Here is a 22,353-nt window from a genome sequence, read left to right as displayed (position 1 = left end):
TCCACTATTTCTTGGAGGGGAGGCCTTTCACCATTTTTACCGACCACAAACCCCTTACTCAGGCGCTCGCTATGGCAAGAGATCCCTGGTCAGCCCGCCAACAATGTCACCTCTCCTTTGTGCCGGAGTTCACCACCGACATTCGGCACAATGTGGGGAAAGACAATGTGATCGCCAATGCACTCTCACAACCGGCCATTTGCACGCTGACATCTGGCCTCGACTTTGACCAGCTCACCAGGGATCAGAAGTCTGACAAGGAGACGCGGGCCTTCAGGACTACCATCATGGGCCTGTGATTCCAGGACCTCCCAACTCCTCACGGTAAGGGCACCGTCCTGTGCGATGTCTCCGTGGGCACTCCGCAACCAGTGGTTCCTCAGCAGTGGTGCAGGCAAGTCTTCCACCATATCCATGACCTTTCCCACCCTTCCATCAGGTCCATGGTCCGTCTGGTGGCAGAACGTTTCATCTGGCACGGGCGGACTGGGCCAGAATTTGCACCCTTTGCCAGGTTCCCAAGGTACACAGGCACACCAGAGCACCCGTACAAGATTTTGAACACGTCCGGGAACGGTTCAGCCACATACATGTGAACATCGTCAGACCCTTACCCGTATCCCGAGGTAACCGTTACCTTTTCACAGTGGTAGACCACACCACTCGTTGGCCTGAGGCAATCCCGATGCCAGATGCCTCCATGGACTCCTGCTCCCAAGCGCTTTTGAATGGTTGGGTTGCCCGGTTCGGCATCCTGAACCACCTCACCAGTGATTGGGGCACCGAGTTCACCTCTGCGCTCTGGGCACAGCTCGCCAACAGGCTGGGGATCAAGCTACATCACACCATGGCCTATCACCCACAAGCCAATGGGCTAGTGCCACCTTAAGTCGGCACTTATGGCCTGCCTCACCAGGCCCGACTGGGTGGACGAACTGCCTTGCATGCTCCTGGGCATCCGCTCGACATCCAAAGACGACCTACAGGCGTCTTCAGCCGAGCAGGTCGATGGTGCACCACCAGCCCTACCCGGTGAGTTCGTCAATGCACCTCACAACCCCCAGCAGTCACCATACGGTCTACTTCCCCGCCTCCGGACCGAATTGGACTCCTTCACACCTCCACCGCCGCCCAGAAACAGCACACAGGCTTCTTACGTCCTCAGCGAGCTGTACTCCGCAGAGTATGTTTTTATTAGGCGGGGCCTGTCCCCAGCCCCTCTACAAAGACCATACGAAGGGTCGTACAAAGTCATCCAACGTTCAGGATCCACTTTCACACTGGACATCGGGGGTAAGAGGGAACTCTTTACAGTGGACAGGTTAAAGCCAGTCCACCTCGACCCCACAGAGCCAGTAGTTGTGGCCCAACCCAAGAAGGGAGGCCGTCCGGCAAAAAAGGACATTGGCACCGGTTCTGAGGGGGGGGTGCCTGTATGGCGGTACACCATTAGGCAGGCAAACCAGCCCCGCTTGTCACGCATGCGGCAGGGCAGCCTGCCAAAATGGCACCATCAGGGGTTTCCTTCCGACTTTGGCACCAGGCTCAGAAGCCCGCGCTTGGCGACCCACAATCCGGTGATGTCGCTCCCCACCCCAGCGTGGTTCTAAGCCAGGTCCGGGCTGGGAGTACAAGAGCAGCCAGGAAGCCTGCAATAAATCAGTCTTGCTCACTGAACTCAACCCGTCTGGTTATGCGATCCTTCAGTTAGCAGTGTAGCACCCGCTACAGTATATAAATTACCCTTAGGAACGTACATGAGAGCCTTGATGTACAACATTTATATCTGTGAGCATATGGATAAAAACTGTGAAAATATTCTACCTGTCCCAGGCATTGCGAAGAATGGGCCTGGCCTCATTGCCATGCAATGTCCCAGTCAGCTTTGTGGAATTTTATTTTCCAGACTTTAACCACAAGTCCTTCAGGCAGTGGTCAGCACAGAATGTCCTGCAGACACTCGATGAATACTGTGGAGTGGTTCCCTGAGCAGACTGCCCAAGTCATCTGGCGAAATGCCTCATTGCCAGTGCTCACAACAAGCTCTGGGCCTTGATGTGGTTGGTAGTGAGAAGAGCCCTCCGGTCAGATCCTTTCTGTATGACAGAAATATCACATATCTTACATTAATCCTGAGACAAATGCATTGAGTGAAGACAGTCACTCACCTCTTTGCAGAATGCAGATTTCCTAAGAGTGAGTGAAAAAAGGTTGCAAGGGTCCTTGTCAAGATTCATCGCCAGCTGGAGCGTGACAGAGGATTCTTATTTACGGGCTGTTCCCGGGGACGCAGGCAGAGACAGACATCTCAAGAGGCTGGAAGATCATCAACTTGGTGAAAGGCACCCTTTTGTATGCCTGAAATTTGTTGGTCTTCCACACACTGAGATGCCAGTGCTGATTGGCACATTCTAGGCTGCAGGAGTACATACTGAGGAATGCACGAAAGCTTAGCGCAGCCAACACCAGGGCATTGTGGAGAAGGTCCACAGTCCAGAAGCCTCCTGCTACCAGGAACTGAGGGAAGTCCCTCCAATAACAGAGGTGGGGAGTAACTATAAGGTGCCACAGTGGTGATAATAGTGCGAAATAGAGAATGAATATAATAATGTACTGTGATGGAAATGTATGAATATGACACTATCAATGTAAAGGAACTTTGAACTGATTTTTGTAAATAATTTATGATGAATAAAGTTTATTTTTGAGGGAAAAAAAAACAGGCAAATGTAAACTGATGGTTCTATGATCTCATGTTTCCATTAGTAATGGGGCTGTGCTGAAATGCCCAGAATACATATTATTTATGACTTTCAGGCTATTAAATTTAATGAGCACAAAGCCAAGGCCTGTATGTATTCCTTCCGTGTGCACAAGAAAAGGAATAAGGCATTAAGTCTCTTCCAGGCTTGCCTAGAATTTTTTCCCATTGAGGTTGACATTTTAATACATAAATCGCACAAAAAATGCACAAGATTTTGGTTTTTTTTCCTGCTGAATTCCTCTCCAGAGGAAAATTAGACAAGGACTTCTCAATGTTATTCACCAAGATGTGGGAAACATTTTTCTGAAACAACATACAGTACTTCCAATAATTACTCACCAAAAGAAAATTAATCACAATTTTTAAATTCTCAATATTACAAGAAAGCAGAGGAAAGTGTCCTGCAAGCTCACCACTTTTATATTTTATAAATCCCCATCACCCTTTTAACATATTAAGTCTCACAGCTAACAGCCCAAATAACAGATTGAAGCAGTAGGCATTTGTATCTTCAGTTCACAGAAATCTACATTCATGAAAAAAAGTATGCTTATGTTCATTAAGGCTTAGGGCTACCCATAGTGAGGAGTGTAATCATCTACTCTTTGTAGATTGCAATTTACTGTTACCCTCCTATATTTTTATTCCCCCTTCACCTCGGCATCACTGTATTTTGCTGTGAATATCACTCCCCTAACCAACTTTCCTCACTTCCATGAGAGCCTGCTTGATTGTGCTAGTCAATATTTTTCAAAATAGGGTAGTTAATGGATAATTAAGTTTGTCCAAAAATAAGTGCTGGAAGTGAAACAGAACAAAGCTAAAAGGAATGTCTATAGTCACACAAAATATTAAGTATGATTTGGTCAAAATATCGCTACACCAAGGCCAGTTAAGCAATTGGAAAGTGTCCAGATTAGACAAGCATAATTGTGTATATAAAAAATAAATTAATTGTGAATTTGTGAATTTTTAAAACAAGTGTAGAGTTTCAGGATAATGTATAACATATATTTTACTTCTAAGATACTAAAATGCCACTTTATGAGGCAATGTTGTAATTTCAGAAATAATCAAGTGTGGAGTATTTAAGTAAGAAGTATTGATTGTAAAAAGAATCTTAAAAGAGGCAAAAAGGAGGTATGAGGTGGCGATAGCAAACAGGGTGAAAATAAATCCAAAGGGTTTTTACAAATATGTAAATAACAAAAGGAGAGTGAAGGATAAATTTTGTCCCTTAGAGAATCAGGGCAGACAACTGTGTGCGGAGCCAAATGAGATGGAGGAGATATTGAACAAGTTCTTTTCATAGGTATTTACTAGAGAGAAAAATATTGAAATGTGCAGGATTAGGGAAGCAAAAGGGGTAATTATGGAAAAGGAAGGGATCAGGAATGAGGCGGTATTAGAGCTTTTGAAGCATATAAAGGTGGATAAGTCTTTAGGTCCCAATGGGATTTTCCCCAGGAACTTAAGGGAAGTCAGGGAAGAAATAGGGGAGGCTCTGACCGTGATTTTTTCAAAAGTCATTAGAGAGGGGCATGGTGCTGGAGGACTGGCAATTATAGGCTTATAAGTTTGATGTCGGTGGTTGGAAAATATTCTTACAGATAATAGAGATAATATATATAAATATCTAGAGAGACGGACTGATCAGGAATACTCAACATGGGTTTGTGCGTAGATGGTCACATTTGACTAATCTTGTTGAATTTTTTGAGGAGGTGACTAGGAAGGTTGATGAGGATAGAGTAGTAGATGTAGTCTATATGGATTTCAGTAAGGCCTTCGATAAGGTTCCACATGGAAGGTTGGTAAGGAAGGTTCAGGTGCTAGGTATTAATTTTGAGATAGTCAAATGGGTTCAACAGGGGCTAGAAGGTAGATGCCAGAAAGTCATGGTGGATAACTATCTGGCAGGATAGAGGCTGGTAATAAGCAGTGTGCCTCAGGGATTGGTATTGGGTCCTTTGTTATTTGTCATTTACAGTAATGATTTGGATGAGAGAGTGGTAAACTGGATTAGTAAATATGTGGATGATACAAAGATAGGTGGAGTTGTGGATAGTGAAGAAGGTTTTCAGGGATTTCAGAGGATTTGAACTGCTTAGAAGAGTGGACTGAAAGATGGCAGATAGAATTTAATACTGAAAAGTGTGAAGTGCTTCATTTTGGAAAAAAAATCAAAACAGGTCATCTGCAGTAAACGGGAGGGCACTGAAGAATGCAGAAGAACAGAAAGATCTAGGATTAACGGTTCATTGTTCTTTGAAGGTGGAATTTCATGTGGATAGAGTGGTAAAGAAAGCTTTTGGTATGCTGGCCTTTATAAGTCAAAGCATAGAATATAGGAGCTGGTAAGTGAAGGTGAGGCCAAATTTAGAATACTGTGTACAGTTCTAGTCACCAAATTATAGGAAGGATATCAATAAGGCAGAGAGAGTGCAGAGGAAATTTACTAAAATGTTGCTTGAATTTCAGAATCTAGATTGAGTAGATTAGGTCTTTATTCATTGTAACGTAGAAGGTTGAGGGGGGATTTGATACTATTTAAAATTATGAGAGGGATGGATAGAGTAGATGTGAATAGGCTCTTTCCCTTGAGTGTAGGTGAGATTCAAACAAGAGGTCACGAGTTAAGAGTTAGGGGACAAAAGTTTACAAGTAACATGAGAGTGAACTTCTTCACTCAGAGAATGGTGGCTGAGTGGAATGACCTTCCGGAAGAGGTGGTAACAGCAAAGTCAATTTTGTCATTTAAGGAAAGGTTGATAAGAGGGGATTGGAGGCTTATGGGCAAAATGCAGGTAGGTGGGACTAGAGGAGTTCACTTAGATTGGTACGGTCTAGAGGGGCTGAGATGGCCTGTTTCCATACTGTAATTGTTATATGGTTATATGGTAAGCAAAATTTATTTCAAAGCTAGCTGGTTGGGATAAAAGATTAACTGATTTAGTTTCAGACAGCAAAAATCACAAAACTGTAGCCCCTTTTCCACTGGAATATTGTCCCAGGAATTAACAGGAAATTAATTGGTTAAGGATCCAGTGGAAAAGGAAAACAATCAGCACGCCGGAGTCAAATGATGTCAAATCACGCTGGGGATTGACGACCTCTACTCCTACTCATATCTCCTGCATCAGCTGATGCTGGTGTGCTGATTAAACCAGTGGAAAAATGACAACTTCCATCCATTCCTTTGAAGGTAGACTCTCCAATCCCCGGGGATGAGTTATGTTCAGTGGAAAAGCAGTCAGTGTCCTGGTTAAAGGTGGCCCAGTGGAAACAGCAGAAACGGCTTCATATCCCAGGACAATTGCATGGCCAATTAACTGGGATGCCAATGGAAAAATGAATAGTAAATCACAAAACCACAGATGCAGGATGTTACCATGAAAAAAAAATGTACCAGTACATAAAGTGGTTTTCAACCTTTTTCTTTCCACTCACAAACCACTGTTTTAATTGTACTTAATTGACTCATTATGTGCATGGTTTCATAACTCCAAAGGAAATGGGCCAATGGCAATTTTTCTCAAGCAAAATGTTTCCGTAACAATTCTGTCTAGAGCAGTGATTCTCAACCTTCCCTTCCTACTCACATCCCACCTTAAGCAATCCCTTACTAATCACAGAGCACGGATGGCATAGGGATTATTAAAGTGGATTGTGAGTGGAAAGAAAAAAAGTTGAGAACCACTGAAATAGAATTTGTTAAAATTGCATTAGCAGTGGCCAGAAAGTGTTTTGCAGTTGCTTGGAAATCTGATCACACCCAAGTTTGGAACGATGGAATGGAAAAATGTACAGTTGTGTTCCCCTTGAGAAAATTATATATAATTTAAGAAAAAACATGATAGATTTTTACAAATTTGGCACTCGTATCTACAAAAAAGAGGATCACATTTTTAATTTTTTGGATTTCTAAATGTTCTTCTTAGGTTCTTAAGACCTGCGTGGAATCCCATGAACGATCATATAGATATGAATTTTTGAATAGATGGATTTTAACACTTCCAATAGTCCATTCTCATTCTTATTTTTTTTATTCTTACACTTTACTATGTACTCTCTTCTTCATCTTTTCTTGGGACCGTAGGGGGGGGGGATGCGGGGGGGTATGTTGGGTATTACATCATGTATTTGATACTCAAAATATTATTATATTTGTATTTAGAAATATATTTGAATGCATGTATGGTTAAACATTTTAAATAAAATATTAAAAACTACATTCAGTCTCACCTACCACGACAGGGCAACAAAACTGCTGCACATGATGACAAAGGCGACTGCAAACTGTTCACACTCATGAATGAAATGCTCACCCTGATGGATGGGGCACAGGACCTGCCTCCTCTTCGAACAGGTTTTCCTCGAGCAAATGTCTAAGGACGTCCGCCTGCTCCTCATTTGGATATAAATTCCATCAACCCCCAACGGCTGACAGCCCATATGGACATACCACGCAAGCCAAACAGGGGGAAGCAACCATCAACTGGATGGTGGCTGTGGCTCACCAAGTGATACAGACGGCCCCAACATCCACGGAAAGGGTGACAGCCCCATCAGCACAAATAAGGACAGCAGTGCTACTACCACCAAAGATGGGTCTCCATGGCCCGCCAATGCCAACCACTCTGCACACATCTGGGAAAAACCTCAGCCAGCTGTAAGAGCAATGGCAGCCAGCCAAAAAGATCGACTCCTCCACATCTGGGATCATCATTTGGGGGTGGCATTTTCTCATTGACACAGGAGCAGACATCAGTGTATTGCCCTACCACCCCCCCCCCCACCCCGAGCATCGACACTCATTCCAGAAAGAAAGGGCTTCCCCTGTCTGCCGCCAACAGCAGCAGCATCAGGACATATGAGGTCTGCACAATCCCACTCAACTTCAACTCCTGTCATTTCAAGTGGATCTTTACCATCACCGGTGTCTCACAACTGCTGCTGGGCACTGATTTCCTCCAGACGCATTCCAAGCTGGTCAATTTGAAAGGACAACATCTTGTCAATTCCAAGACATTCAAATCAATCGTCTTGTGCCATGCCGCATTGACTGCACCCCACCTCAGCTCGGCGACCTTCTCCAACAATGAATATGCCAGGATCCTAGTTGATTTCCTGGACAACACAACTCTTCAGTTCACAATGGCCAACCCCAAGCATAGGGTGCAGCACCATATCTCCACCACTGAACCACTACTCCATGCACACGCACGCAGGCTGCCCCCCAACAAGCTCCAACTGGCCAAAGACAAGTTCCGCAGGATGGACAATAGTGAGCCGCTTTGTCAGCCCGTGGGCATGCCTGTTTCACATGGTCCCCAAAATGTCTGGGGGCTGGAGATCCTACCGCCATCTTAACGAGGACACAACAGCTGACCGGTACCCTGTCCCTCACATCCAGAACTTCACGGCAAACCCGGATGGTGCCAAGGTATTTTCCAAGATCGACCTAGTACACGGTTATCATCAGATTCCAGTCCACCCAGACGCATCCCCTAGATGGCTGTTATCACACTATTCAGGCTCTTTGAGTTCCTGCGAGTGCCTTTTGGCCTCAAGAATGCTGCCCAAGCTTTACAAAGGCTTATGGACATATTAGGCCGAGGGCTCGACTGTGTTCATCTACCTCGATGATATCCTCATAGCCAGCCATTCTCACAAGGAACACTGTGCACACCTCTGACAGCTTTGCCAGAGGCTCGACGAGCATGGCCTGGCAATCAACCTTGCCAAGTGTCAGTTTTGCCTCACTTCCATCTTTTTTCTCAGCCACCACATCAACCAGCACAGAGCGGTCCCACTCTTGTCCAAGGTCGAGGCCATTCACAAGTTTCCCAAACACTCTACCATGAAGGGACTCCAAGATTTTTGTCAGCATAGTCAAGTTCTCTCACCATTTCATGTCATCAGCAGCCAGGATAATGAAACCACTTTTCAAGGTCCTGGCCAACAAGCCAAAAGAGCTCATTTGGGACGATGTGGCCATGACTGCGTTCGACAATGCCAAGGAACCGCTGGCAAAGGCAACAATGCTGGAACATCCATGGGCCAATGCATTGACTGCGTTCACAGTTGACGCATCTGGCACAGCTGTGGACAAAGTGCTAGAGCATCTGGTCAATGGTAGCTGGCAGCCCCTCACCTTTTTCAGTCATCACCTGAGACTCCCCAAGTAGAAATACAGTACTTTTGACCAGGAGCTCCTCGCTCTCTACCTCACCATCTTCCTCAAGGGCCGGGATTTTACAGCTTTCACGGACCACAAACCACTCACATTTGCCTTTCCCAAAGTGTCTGATCCTTGGTTAGCCCAACAGCTGCACCACCTGACCTACATCTCGGAATACTCAACTTCCATCCAACACAATGCGGGCCAAAGCAACCAGATTGCAGATGCTTAATCCCTCAAGGCCATCAAGGTCATCCATGCTCTAGCCCCAGGTGTCGACTACAAAGCTGTGATGGCTGCCCAGAGAGAGGATGAAGAGATGCTTGCTTACTGCACTGGAATCTCAGTCCTAAAGTTATAGGATGTGACATTTTGGCCCACAATGTGTCAATAGGACAGCCAAGACCCATCATTCCCAATGCCTGGCGACACCAGATCTTTGACATGGTTCACAGCCAAGCTCACCCTTCCATTCGGGCCACAAAGGAACATATTGCAGACAGACAAGTTCATGTGGCATGGGTTGTGCAAACAGATCAGCAACTGGGCCAGAGTGTGCATCCCCTGTCAGACCTCCAAGATTCAGCAACACATCAAGGCGCTGCTGCAGAACTTCACCCCGACACATCGACATTTCGATCACATCCACGATGACATTGTGGGACCATTTCCCCCATCCAGAGATGTCACCCACCTTTTCACCATCGTGGACAGATTCATGAGATGGCCAGAAGTCGAACCATTCTCAGAAACCTCCACTGTAACCTGTGCACGTGCCCTCACCACCCACTGGATAGCCCGTTGTGGCTTGCAAGCAGACATCTCCTCCAACAGAGGTGCAGAGTTCACCTCTGGGTTGTGGTCAGCAATGGCCTGACTGCTTGGCACTAAGCTGCACCAAACAAAGGCCTACCACCTGCAAGAAAAATGGAACGTTTTCACCAGCACATGAAGGCATCCCTCAAGGCATGGCTCATGGGCCCAGATTGGATGGACGAATTGTCATAGGATACACACTGCCCCAAAGGAGGGCCTGGCAACTTCCTGAGCCAAACTGATGTACGTTGCCCCGCTTTCAGTCCCAGGAGACTTCATCCCGCAGCAGATTGACATCAACATCCACCCACAACCATGCTGATGTGCCTCGGTGAGAAGGTGGGCATGCTTTCTCCAGTCCCAACATCCCAACACAGTCTCACAACCACATAACATCCCACCTGACCTCCAGGACTCCCAGTACATTTTCCTTCACCAAGATTCCCACCATACACTTCTGCAAAAGCCATACAAGGGGCCCTTCAGAGTACTGCAAAACAGTGCCATGGTTTTCATCATTGACATGGGCGGTAGACACAAAACTATTTCCATGGACCGTCTCAAGCCGGCACACTTGGACATTTGTTCCAAGATCAAACCAGCAACCACAAAGAAGGCATATCACACAGGGGGTAAAGATGAACAATTATTTTATTAACAAAAAATTCACCTTCAATCTTTAATTCAAAATCCCCCCCTTTTATAACAATGCCCACTGGTTACTATCCAAATTTCTATAACAGTGTAAAACTAATAAATTCTCCAGCCTAAATATATCATATGTAATTAAAGTCTAAGTTATATTTCAACCAGCCCACAGAAAAACTTAGACACAAAACAAACACAAAACACACAAGACTCACAAAACTTCAATCTCAACTGAAGCAAAGATCATAAACAAAATTTAATTTGTTTGGTAAACTGAAGCCCAAAGATTTTTGAGAGAGAGAGAGAGCACAAAATTCGAAGTTGTCTTGTGTTGCTTGCAGAGAGAGGAACAATGGCTTGGTCTGGATCCTTCTGGCTGCCTTTGGAATGATCATCCTTTTTGAAATCCCAACATTCTAAACTGTCCTCCAGATCATGACTCATGCTCTGGTTGTTCTTCTACTCCACAGCACCCCCAGTGGTGGTTTATCGTCCAAGTCCAGAAATGTTCAGATAATTTTCTGCACATGCTCAGTCCATCTCCCACTCTCTCAGCAGTCCACCTTCACCTTGGCTCTTAAAGGCAAACTGTCACTTTTTAATATAAAACCACTCAACACATAGGTCAATACACAACATAGAACTCTGTACACATTTACTAACCAGTGCAGGTGACACAACTCCACCACAGAGGGCTTCCACCATCATGACCAAACCCACCTCAACTCAACAACCTAACCACTTGCAATACTCCTGGTTCTGGGGTGCTGGTGGGGATATCATGTGGTGTATCATGCCACTTAGTTCTCAATCCATCGTTCGGATGTTCAGGCTCTTGCGAGACCAGGAATCTGGGGTGTGATGGGGTCAAAGCAGCTCACAAACAACTACAAACTAAAATTTTAGAGTTACCAATAATGAATAATAATGTCAAAATAAGGACAGGTGTGCCAATATTGCATGTGCCCTCTGAATCCTCAAAACTCAGATAAATCAAGTTATTTGTCATATATTCAATCTGAACTTTGTAAGCCAAGAATTTGACACGGGTGACTTTTGACATTGGCTGAGAAATTCTCAATTACTGCACTAAGAAATTTTGTTTCAATTACTTGCAAAGGAGTAAAAATAACCAGAATATGCATTAAACTTTACAAGTCCACAAGATAATTGTATGGCCTATAAAATCCAACTCCAGAACAGTTTTAAAAAAAGTAAATAAACAAATCTTAATTTAGCTTTGTTCTTCCTTTGACAGCCACACGGAAATGGAGGCAGAATTCTGCTCCTGACTCTTCCAGTTGAACACTGACACAGTGAGAAGAAATTGTTGTCTGCAGTCTTAAATGTGTACTTGTCAGTGTTTTTGTGGTCAGGTCCATTAAATGTAGTAGCTAAGTGCTGCTTAGAAAAAGCTTGTATTAATGATACTTGTATTAACAGATGTATGTTAGTCCAATATTAGCACAGTTAATACACTTGTAGCATTAAAAAGTTTATTTATCAAGACAAGAAAGCACTAGAACAAGTAATTAGCAAGCTTTACCATTCAATAAGATAACAGATGAACTTGGCACCACTTTTTGGAATAACCCCATATCCCTTAATATCCAAAAACTTAGCAAACTTTGCATTGAATATATTCAATGCCTGAGTCTCTACAGCCCCCTCAGAGAGATTCCAAAGATTTGCTATTCTCTAAATTCAGAAGTTTCTTCTAATTTTAGTTTTAAATAATTTACCCATTATGTGAAGCAATGACTCTTGGTTCTAGACACCCAGCCAGAGGAGACATCATCTCTGCATCTATCCTGTCATGGCCTATGGAAAATTTTACATGTCAGTACAATCAGCTCACACTTTTCTAAACTCAAGACTAGATAAGCCAGATCTGCTTAACCTCTGCTTACAGGACAAATTTATCCATCTTAGGCATCAATTTGGTGGAACTTTATCTATTTCCTCTATCACATGTGGGCCCAAAAAATAGTGCAGAAAATTGCTCATCTTTTTGGATTTCAAAACATACCAGTTTTAATGATGTATTGAGGATTCTGTGGCTGAGGTGAGGAGAACCCTATCCAAAGGTGAACCCACACAAGGAGGCAGGGCCAGACAAACTACCTGGTCGGGTACTATAGGGCTGCACAGACCAATTGATGGAGGTCTTCACAGATATTTCCAACACCTCACTGCAGCAGTCCATCGTTCACACAGGGTTCAAGAGAGCCACTGTAATCCAGGTTCCCAAGAGGGTGACAATACAGGTCTCAATGAATACCACCCTGTGGTACTGACCTCCACCATTATGAAATGCTTCGAGCGTCTGGTGATGGAACGCATCAAAGCACACCTCTCAGAGATGCTGGACCCATTTCAATTTGCCTACAGCAGAAACTGTTCCACAGATGATGCTATAGTCTTGTCCCATCACTCTATCTTGACCCACCTGGAGAATGACACCTCATACCGTTCACTGACTTCAGCTCGCCGTTTAATACAATTATTCCCCAGAGGCTGGTGGAGAAGCTGTCCTCACTGGGATTCATAACCCTTTTCTGCAATTGGATTTGGGACTTCCCAACGGAAAGAACACAGTCAGTCCGGGTTGGTGGTAGAACATCAAGCACCGTCACTCTGAGCACTGGCGCACCTCAGGGCTGTGTACTACCCCACTCCTGTTTACACTACTGACCCACAAATACATAACCACATACAGCTCCAACAGTGTCATTAAGTTAGAAGATGAAATAACAGCAGTTGGTCTCAACAGCAACAACGTTGAGTCTCACTACAGAGAAGAGGTGGAAGATCTTGTGAAATGGTGCGAGACGAGACAAAGGAGATGATCATGGAATTCAGGAGGACCAGGAACAACCACCCTCCACTACACATCAAAAACTATAAAGAAAGACAGTGAAGAGCACCAAGTTCCTTGGAGTTCACTTAACAAGTGACACCTCACTTGTTAACCAAGCTGAGGAACAACTTCTTCCCAAGGGCAGTGAAAATGCTGAACAACCATAGGAAGTGCTCACACTAACCATTCAGACTCTCGTATTAATGAAACAATATTTATTTATTTAATTGACTTGATCAAATACTTGTCTTGCATATGTATTGTTTGCTTGTATGTAAGTTATGTCTAGTTGTACGTCTGTAGGAGAACGCTGTTTCATCAGGTTGTACTTGTGTAATCAGATGACAATAAACTTGACCTGATTCTATAGAACAATCCACTGGCTTTAGACTAATCAAAAACTTAGAAGATTGCAAAGATCCAGCTTTATTTTAAAGTTTGGACAAAATTACTTCTTATTTAGGAGGTTGGAACCCCACGATTGGCAGGTTCTTGACCAAGTTCACAGGAAGTAATTGGAGAAAGAGAAATAACAGCTGTTAGTGCTGATCTGATTCAGAAGGAATGATAATCTCCACAAACAATTCACTGCTCTTGTATGCATATGTATTTTTGTTGAAAAATATACATATTTTAGCAAGTTTAAAAGATCTGATCTAGTTTCCTACCTTATGTCCTTAGTATGTATTACCCTTGATCCAAATATAAAATCCTTTTTTACCCAATGATCTTGTTTTCCTTAAGTGCTTCTGTACTTTTATTGGTACAAGCTCATACTCCTCAGTAAATCTGAAGGCCATAGTGCCTGCTTCTGCACAATGTATACAAGATAATAAGCATGTGGCAAGATATTTTCATCAAACAGCTTTCTCTATAGCTTTGGACTACATACAGTGATTGAACTGAAAATGCCAATAGTTATTTAACTAATTTCAATTACTGCAAAAAAGTTCACAGATTGCAGGCATCCAAAATATCTTAACAGAAATAGTTGGGGAAAAAGTCAGAGTGTATTTTCCGACATGTTTGCAAGGGAAAATGACATCGGCCCGGAAAATCCTGTACTGATTCTTGCCAATTGGCATGCAGATGAAGTGTGACCATTCAAGTATTGTTTTTCTTCGTAAAAATAAGTGACAGGATTTCAACAAGTAATTCTTAAAAAGGTTGTCGGACTTTCACACTTTCGTTTTGACTATTAATCTGACATCATATTTTCAGATGTTTAATTTGGTGTGGATTTTTATTATATTTTTGGAAGCAAAACTATTAAATATATTGATGCTGGGATTATTTTGGACTCTTGTATTTTGCTTTTCTCAAGGAACTACTCCCAAATTTTGTGCCATCTGCAAAAAATTAAAATAGCCTCCTTTTCACTCAAGCTCAGTTATTAATCTACAACTTGTAAAGTCATGACCCCGCACTAACATCCAAGGACCAAAAGACAACTATTTACTCGGATTCTCTGTTTTTTGTCCCTCATCTCATCTCTGTTTGTAATTGGATTCTCTGTTTTTTGTCCCTCATCTCATCTTTGTTTGTAATTGTACCCCTGCAACTCAGGAAAATATGCTATGAATGTACAATTCACAACTCTGATCATCTTAATGGTCCTCACAATTTATGGCCAATTATATTTGACATCACTTAAAACATGGACAAGATATTACATTAAAAGCTGATAATCTTTGCAACATTACTATACTTTATTATGAAATTATACATTTTTGAGCATCTCTGCACATGTAACGATTCCTCTTCATCAATATTAAAAAGTCGAACAAGTCCTTTGGCTCACCAGGTCTGCCCCAATTACATTGGCATCTGCCCGCGCGTGGTCTGCATCCCTCTGTTCCCTGCCAGTTCAATGGTCACCTTGAATTATTAATCCCCATAATCCAGAATGAAGCCTCTATCCTCTTGCAATTTGATGGATAGCACATTTTCCTCCAAATTTTACAATATGTTCTTTGTGTATTACTGTACCCAATGCTTCACAATTTATTTGGAAGGATGCAATTCTCCATCTTTCAGATCAGGAACGGAATCGTGGAGCAGCTCCAAGGGCCTCTCCTGCTCCTATTTTCGAGGTTTCTGGATTACTGCTGTTAAAATACCGATCTGGTTGGTGAAGTTGGTTAATTTGCTGGGTAAAAGATTACGTCGTCAAACTCATCTCAGCAGAAGGGACATTCCCATGCCCACGATCTGCTTCTCAACCACAGAAGATGGACCCGTTAATCCCGGTGCTGAGACAGCGTTCGGATTCACACGGAGCTGCTGTCCAGGAAGTCCCCGCAGTGACAGCTGAGGCCCGGTGACAGCCGTCTCTGCCACCCGGAGTTGCCGACGGCCGTTTCCCCTGCAGACCCTCGGTGCGACAAGGTACACGAGCGGGGGAAGCACGCACAAGCTCCCCCAGACCCGACACCATGACCGGGTGGTGGCGTCACCCCCCCCCCCCCCCCAAAAAATCGTAAATCCTTACCATGGCCTGTTCCCAACACTCGCCGGCGACTTGCATCGGTTCCCTAGACGCCGCCGCCGCCTGAACCAGGCTCCGTTTCCACTGGCAACCGCAAATGGAACGCGGACGTCACAGCGCCCCGCCCCTCGGGGCGGACTCATGTCAATCATCCTTGGGCGTCCACCGTTCGCCGCAGAGGTGAAGTGTGCGCGTTCACGGCCTAATGCAATGCTTTGCTTGAGTTCCGAAGCAAAATATTAATATACTAACGCTCCCCAAATGGGGATTTATTTGCGGATTAGAAAGGGTGACTCTCGGCTCCACGTTCAATTTTACTCACAGCTGAACGCGTCCGTAACGTTGCACACAGCAAATTGCATATTTTTGAACGGGTGTCATGTCGCCCTGTATCAGCTCCAAGTCTGAGCCCACGGCCACGCAAACAGTTTTCTCCTTGGGAGCAGCATTACACATTTTTACCAAACAGGATCAAAAAATGATCTTGCATTTAACCGAGCAGTGCGGCACAACCAGTAATGGAACAATTCATTGGATCGAACACCATTGCATGAAATCGTGCAAAAGTTCAAATGTTTCTGCTCAACTTTTTATGTCCTCCTCGGCGTCTCAGCGTCCCTGTATCAGTTTACCAAATACTTCAAACTGGCGTTGTTAAAAGTGCTAATCCCATGTAAATCCAGAAAGTACATGAACATATGTAGCTCATCATATACAGAAAATAATCAGCTCGGAAATAAAGGCAAATATGTATCAATATAAAGGACCAGACTTTGCTTTAGAGCTGTGAGAGATGGGAAAATTGATCTAAAATTATGAACATGGAAGAAACTAAAATTCATCAGTTAATGGCTGTAACCAGTACAAACAGGATAAGCTTGGGGGTTAGGATGCAGGAAAGCAGAGTCAGCACGATTAACATAAGAATCTTCTAGTCTTTGTGACAAGACCATAAGACTAAGAAAAGGAATGGTAAGGTACAATAAAATGTAGGAAGTTGAGGTAGTCTGGATCAGATAAAGGTCTCCTAGCCCTGGACAGAAGTACCAAGTCCTACATATCTAATTAGCTAACCATACACAGATTTATACATATGAAATTAGCCAACCCTAGATAGAATGAGTCAACTCCGCATACCAAGAGATTGTAGCCCCGAGAATCAGGAAGGTGTGAATAAGGACAATGACATGATGGGGCACCCACAGGATACCCCCTGGTCCTCCAAGTGTACTGAAACTGCACGTAGGCAGGAAGGATTACCTATGCCAAACCCATCCAGGGGGCAGAAGAATGTAAGGGGGAGGGCACTCTGATACTGAAATTGACTGTATAAAAGTTGGGTGAGCCCCAGTATGTGTGTGTATTCCCAGGGTAAGGGGAAGCACCCAACTTTGCATTGTTGTTGTAATAAATGTTCTTTGTTCTCAATTTTTGTCTCGAGCAATTTCTTTAAAAGTACTTTAATTTCTAACAAATGGGGGCTCGTCCGGGATCACACTCCCTCCACTGACAGAGTACCCCGACGACGAGAGTAGGTGCACCCCGGCTGATTCAGCTGGACTCATGGGCGACGGGTGGCTGGTCAGTGGAAGAAGCGAGTGATATCCGAGAAGAGGCATTGAGAACAAACGACGGAAGGAAGCGCACTAGAGCATTACTACTGGAACTCGGTAAGAGTAATTTTACTTGTTTATAAGCATGGGAATAATGGGTAGCAAGGAGGAGAGTCCTGGTTCAGGATGTGAACACCAGATAGCTACGTACAGCCCGCTTGGGTTGATGTTATCTGAGTGGGGCACAGGAAAGACCCGTGGTAAAGAAAAACTGACAATGGTCAGGTATTGTTGTATTGAATGGGTTAAATACCCGGTTAAAGGGAGCTCCGTGTACTGGCCAAAATTCGGATCCGAGGATGAATGGATGTGTCAAGCTTTGAACCTATGGCTCTATCAAAACCAGAAAGACAATGTTGAGAGCAGGGAATATGCAGCCTGCTGGCTCAAGGGACCCATTGAACAACTGGTTTTGAATGAGAAAGAATTCAGGGATAAGAGAGAGGAGGAACCTTTTGTCCCTGAATCACAGGGTTGGGATGTGTTACATTCCCTCCCTCCACCTTATGTTCCTCCTATGCCGGCTCCTATCTTTCCTTCCCCTCCTATGACCTACCCTTCTGCACCTTCCCCACCTCCCCCACCACTAGAGAAGAGAGCAGGAGTGGTATGATAACTTGCTCACAAAGCACTCGATTACCACCTCTGTTGACAGGAGAGAGAGGTAACTTTAATTCAGAACAGCGTGAGACTCTTCAGGAAGAAAGGGCAGAACCCTTTGATTGATTTCCCAGGGAGCAGGAACCCAGACCTAATAAGCCAGAAACCAATTGGATGAGACCACTGCGGGAAGTTCCCATGGGAGAGGGTCTCGGTTTCGTAAATGTGCCCCTGACCAGTACTGAAGTGCGTAACTTTAAGAAAGAACTGACCTCCCTGATAGAAGATCCCCAGGGATGTGCCGAACAGTTAGACCAATTTTTGGGACCAAATATATATACAATATGGGGGTCTCGACATAGAATCCCCAGCAGGGGAACAATTGGTTCTAACAGGTTTTGTTACCAACTCAGCCCCAGACATTAGGAGAAAATTACAAAAGACAGAAAATTGGCATGAGCAGGGAATAACCCAGCTTCTACAGATCACACAAAAAGCATTTGTCCAGACATCTGAGGATAAGCAGAAAGCAAAGGCTAACATTTTGATGCAAGCAGTTAAAGTAATAGTAGATGAGTAACATGGAAAAGGCAGGGACTGTGTGCCAGCTCCTGAATGTTGGGAGAAGCGTCGGGAGTGGGAGAGTAGAGACCAGAGATAATTTCATAAATCACGACTTCTCACTTCAGTCACTGACCAATATTGATTAAAATTCATGCTAAAAATTAAATGTCATAAATGATCGTTTTTCAATACTGTAGAATTAGCGAATTTAACTACCAGTTAATTCCAATTTATGAAATAAATTGTATTCAAATGTGATTTTGCACAGGGAGTACCTGAGAGTTGTGATGTTGTAACATTTGCAGGGAGAAATGTTTGCGCAAATAGGGTGAGTTCGACACATCTTATTTTAAGTGTATGTAAGATAAAGAAAGGATCTGATGTGTAAAGTGGCTGGATCAGCCAGTTGAAGGGGGAGTGTGCATGTCCCTTTAAGTGCACTGTGGCACTTGAAATTGAGGCTTCAGGCTCTTGTCTTGCAGTTAGAGGTATTTCTTCTACACATTCAGCAGTCAAGGTCCATGAGTTTAAAGATCACCCACCTCTGGAGAATAAAGATACCTCTGGGGATTCCTATGGGGATTCCTATAAGTTTAATCATTCATTTCTCTGGTGCATTTTCCTCCGGAGTGAAATTAATGCCTCAGCACAATTTCTTTGTATTGCCGCTGTTATTTAATTCATGATAACTTTCCACATTCATCAGGTTTATATTTAAATCCGGTAGTGCGGAAGTTACATTGTAAATAATCACGGAGGTAAACCCTGCACGACTGGATTCAGCTTAATGGAGAAATAAACCTGCGAACTGGTCTATGGTGGTGTGTGAGTACTGCAATAGGTGGAATATGATTTAAATTGGTGGCATCGTTCAGAACAATTGGGCGCATAGGAATAATAGCATTAATTACTCACAGATCTTGTACCTGATACTATTCACTACGTCCCGGCTTCAGGACTGGGAAATTGGCATGGCACCAATATTTCTTGATTCACTAATGACTCCACAAGCTCCAGGATTCATGCAGCTAAACTTTAAGTGCAATATTATAGAAACTAGCCGGTACTTAAATGATTGTGTGTGCAATCAACATTGCAAAAATATGAAAGGTAATACAGGTGCTCCCCTACTTATGATTTTACGATGACACAATAGCATGACTGTCATTTACTTTCATATAATGTGTTAAAGGTCATCACAAGCATCGTTGATTTTTCCAATAAACTTTGATAATTCCTCTAAGGTGAATTTTTTGTAGCCTCATTGGTTAATCACATTTTCGGAAAGCTTACAGGGACTGTTGGGAGAGAGTGGGGCAGCGGGATCAGTATGAGGACTGATACAGTGCTGTCAATGTTAGACAAGGTACGTCTCCAATTAAGATTTTTTTTCAACTTATGCTGGGTCTGCTGGAACGCAACCCTATCGTAAATTGAGGAGCACCTGTGATGTTCTTCTATCTAAAGCCAGCTTTAGATAAACTCTTATCATTCTGACAAATCCAGGTCTAAGTCTAATTTTCCTCCAGCCTTTGAGCAAGCGCTTCCACTGCTGCATCTTACTGATCACCTCCTCACCAATGAATCAGAAGACCATGGTGTATGGCACTCACTGCACAAGCAGTCTGAAAATGTATACAAGCCTGTTCAACTTCATTTTACAAAATCAACAATCGGTTCCAGGCTCCCCAATGCTCTCTGTGGAAAGAAAATTGCCAGATTTTTACCCTTTTAATGCCCTTGGTTATGTTTGCCTCTTCTCAAAGATTACAAGGCTGCACAGAGGAGCAAGGCTGAAAGTGCCTTGAAGTAATCTGTTGGCTGCACTTGTGACCTTTAGTCAGAAAATGCATGGGCTCTTGTCTCACTTTGGGTAGTGTAGCGGTTAGTTCAACTATATTACAGTGGCAGTGATGAGTAGATGGATGTGAGGGGGTTGGAGGGTTATGGGCAGGGAGTAGGTAGGTGGAACTAGTTGGAGTTTCATGTAAATCGGTGCGGACTAGAAGGGCCAATATGGCCTGTTTTTGTACTGTTATTGCTATATGGTTATTATATGGAATATGGTTGTGAGCTGTGGCACAAGGCATTTTACTTAAGGCAGAACTAAAGGTTGAATATGTTTCAAGTTCTCTTGCAGAGGCTCTTGTGCTACAATGTCTGTTATGTACTCTAACAAATTGGAGGGTTGTGCCCCATACAGACAAGCAGCTCCAACTGCATTTTAATAAGGTCTAACATATTCAAAACCCATGCAAATATGGTTTGTGTTTCATTTTACAATTTTTACACTAACACAAAGGAAAGTCAGATTGTTATTCATTTTATTAAAATCTAGTGATTGGTTATATGTAAAAGCATGGCAAGAGGATCAACTAAAACCTGCCTGGGATGGTCCCTTCTGTGTACTTTTAATTACAGACACCGCAGTAAGAACAAGAGAGAAAGGCTGGACCCACATTCAAAGAATTAAACCAGCTTCTGAACCACAACATCACGACACACAGATTCAACCCTCAACCTGGCGTGCAGTTCCTCATCCTTCAGACCTGAAACTTACACTGCGCCGTGACAAAGTGCCGTAATGTTACATTTATTGTTGTATTTTTTTAACTGTTTATACATTTATTGTTGTAATTTTAACTGTTTATTTTTTTAACTGTTTATTCATTTATTGGGGTATTGTTTGTTAACTGTTTATGTCACTTCATTACTCGCTATGTTTTAAGTCCTCCTGGAATAGGGGCAGCAGAGGTTACAATTGTGCTCCTTTAGAATGTAGACAGGGCATAGATTTAATGTATAGTCATAGTGGGATATGGGTTAACAAGGGATTCCAATACGGACCAGGGGAACTGAACAGCTTTAGTGGAGTACATCTAATTTGTATCTTAGCCTACACAGGTATTAAAGACAGGAGTTTTAAAGCGATAGCACAAAGGACATGGTGGGACAAAGACAGACAGAATGGTAGTCAGGATTGTACATGTCGCAGAGAGAGAGAGTTAATACATATGCTAATGTACACAGACAGGCTGCAACTCACAAGTTCAATGATACCCATGCTAATGTTAGCAGACAAGCTGCAACACACAGTTAAATCACAAGAAACAATCCCCCCCCAGCTTGGTCTCTTTTCATCACCCCGTGAAGGGGAGCACCAGTTACCAACAACGTGAGCTGCTTGACACTTTAATATCAGGCTCCAGACAGCCTTCAGAGATCGGTGGCCCTAGGGTTCGGGGCTGAAGAGGACATCAGATACTAGCCACAATTCAACGGAACCGCCTGACTACTCGTTCGCTGCTGAAGGCAGCGTTTCTCACAGACTTCGTCAGGACAATGCTTACAAAAGTCGGGTGGTTAAAAGACACTGCTTCAATGTTTCAACGTGAATCTGCCCATGCCCATGTTCAGACGTGGCAACTTCGGACTGATGTGGGATGGACTAGACTCTTTACTGAGAACTGGAGCCTGATACTCGCAACCCTAATAAGCAGCTGGACTCGCTACTCTGACCTTCATGGTGCTCCCCTACCTAAAGACTTTACACAGAGATTACAATTCGGTTATTGACCAGCTGGGTAAAACAACACCTTACACTTGAAAGATCAGTATTACTGATCTAAAAGAAAAGTGAGGGGGGGGGGGGATCAGTCACACTGACACTAGTAACCAAAGATCAGTAACACTGATCATGGTGAAAGATCAGTATTACTGATCTAAAAGAAAAGTGAGGATTGTGAGAGATGGGAAAATTGATCTAAAATTATGAACATGGAAGAAACTAAAATTCATCAGTTAATGGCTGTAACC

The 22,353-nt window shown here is 43.6% G+C and overlaps 1 protein-coding gene across 7 annotated transcripts in view; it reads right to left on the bottom strand.

Moving 5' to 3' along the window:
- rusc2 (RUN and SH3 domain containing 2) overlaps nt 1-15,863 on the bottom strand; it is a 190,657-nt gene extending 174,794 nt beyond the window's left edge. For all 7 annotated transcript variants that reach the window (XM_069924295.1, XM_069924301.1, XM_069924303.1 and 4 more), the window contains exon 1: nt 15,764-15,863. The gene's annotated coding sequence lies outside the window, so the exon portion shown is untranslated. The remainder of the gene's footprint in view (nt 1-15,763) is intronic.
- Between the last annotated feature and the right edge of the window lie 6,490 nt (nt 15,864-22,353).

This window comes from Narcine bancroftii, chromosome 3, assembly GCF_036971445.1.
Source record: "Narcine bancroftii isolate sNarBan1 chromosome 3, sNarBan1.hap1, whole genome shotgun sequence".
NCBI lineage: Eukaryota > Metazoa > Chordata > Chondrichthyes > Torpediniformes > Narcinidae > Narcine > Narcine bancroftii.
Note: the sequence above shows the minus strand (reverse complement) of the source record. Positions and strands in the feature narration are given on the sequence as shown.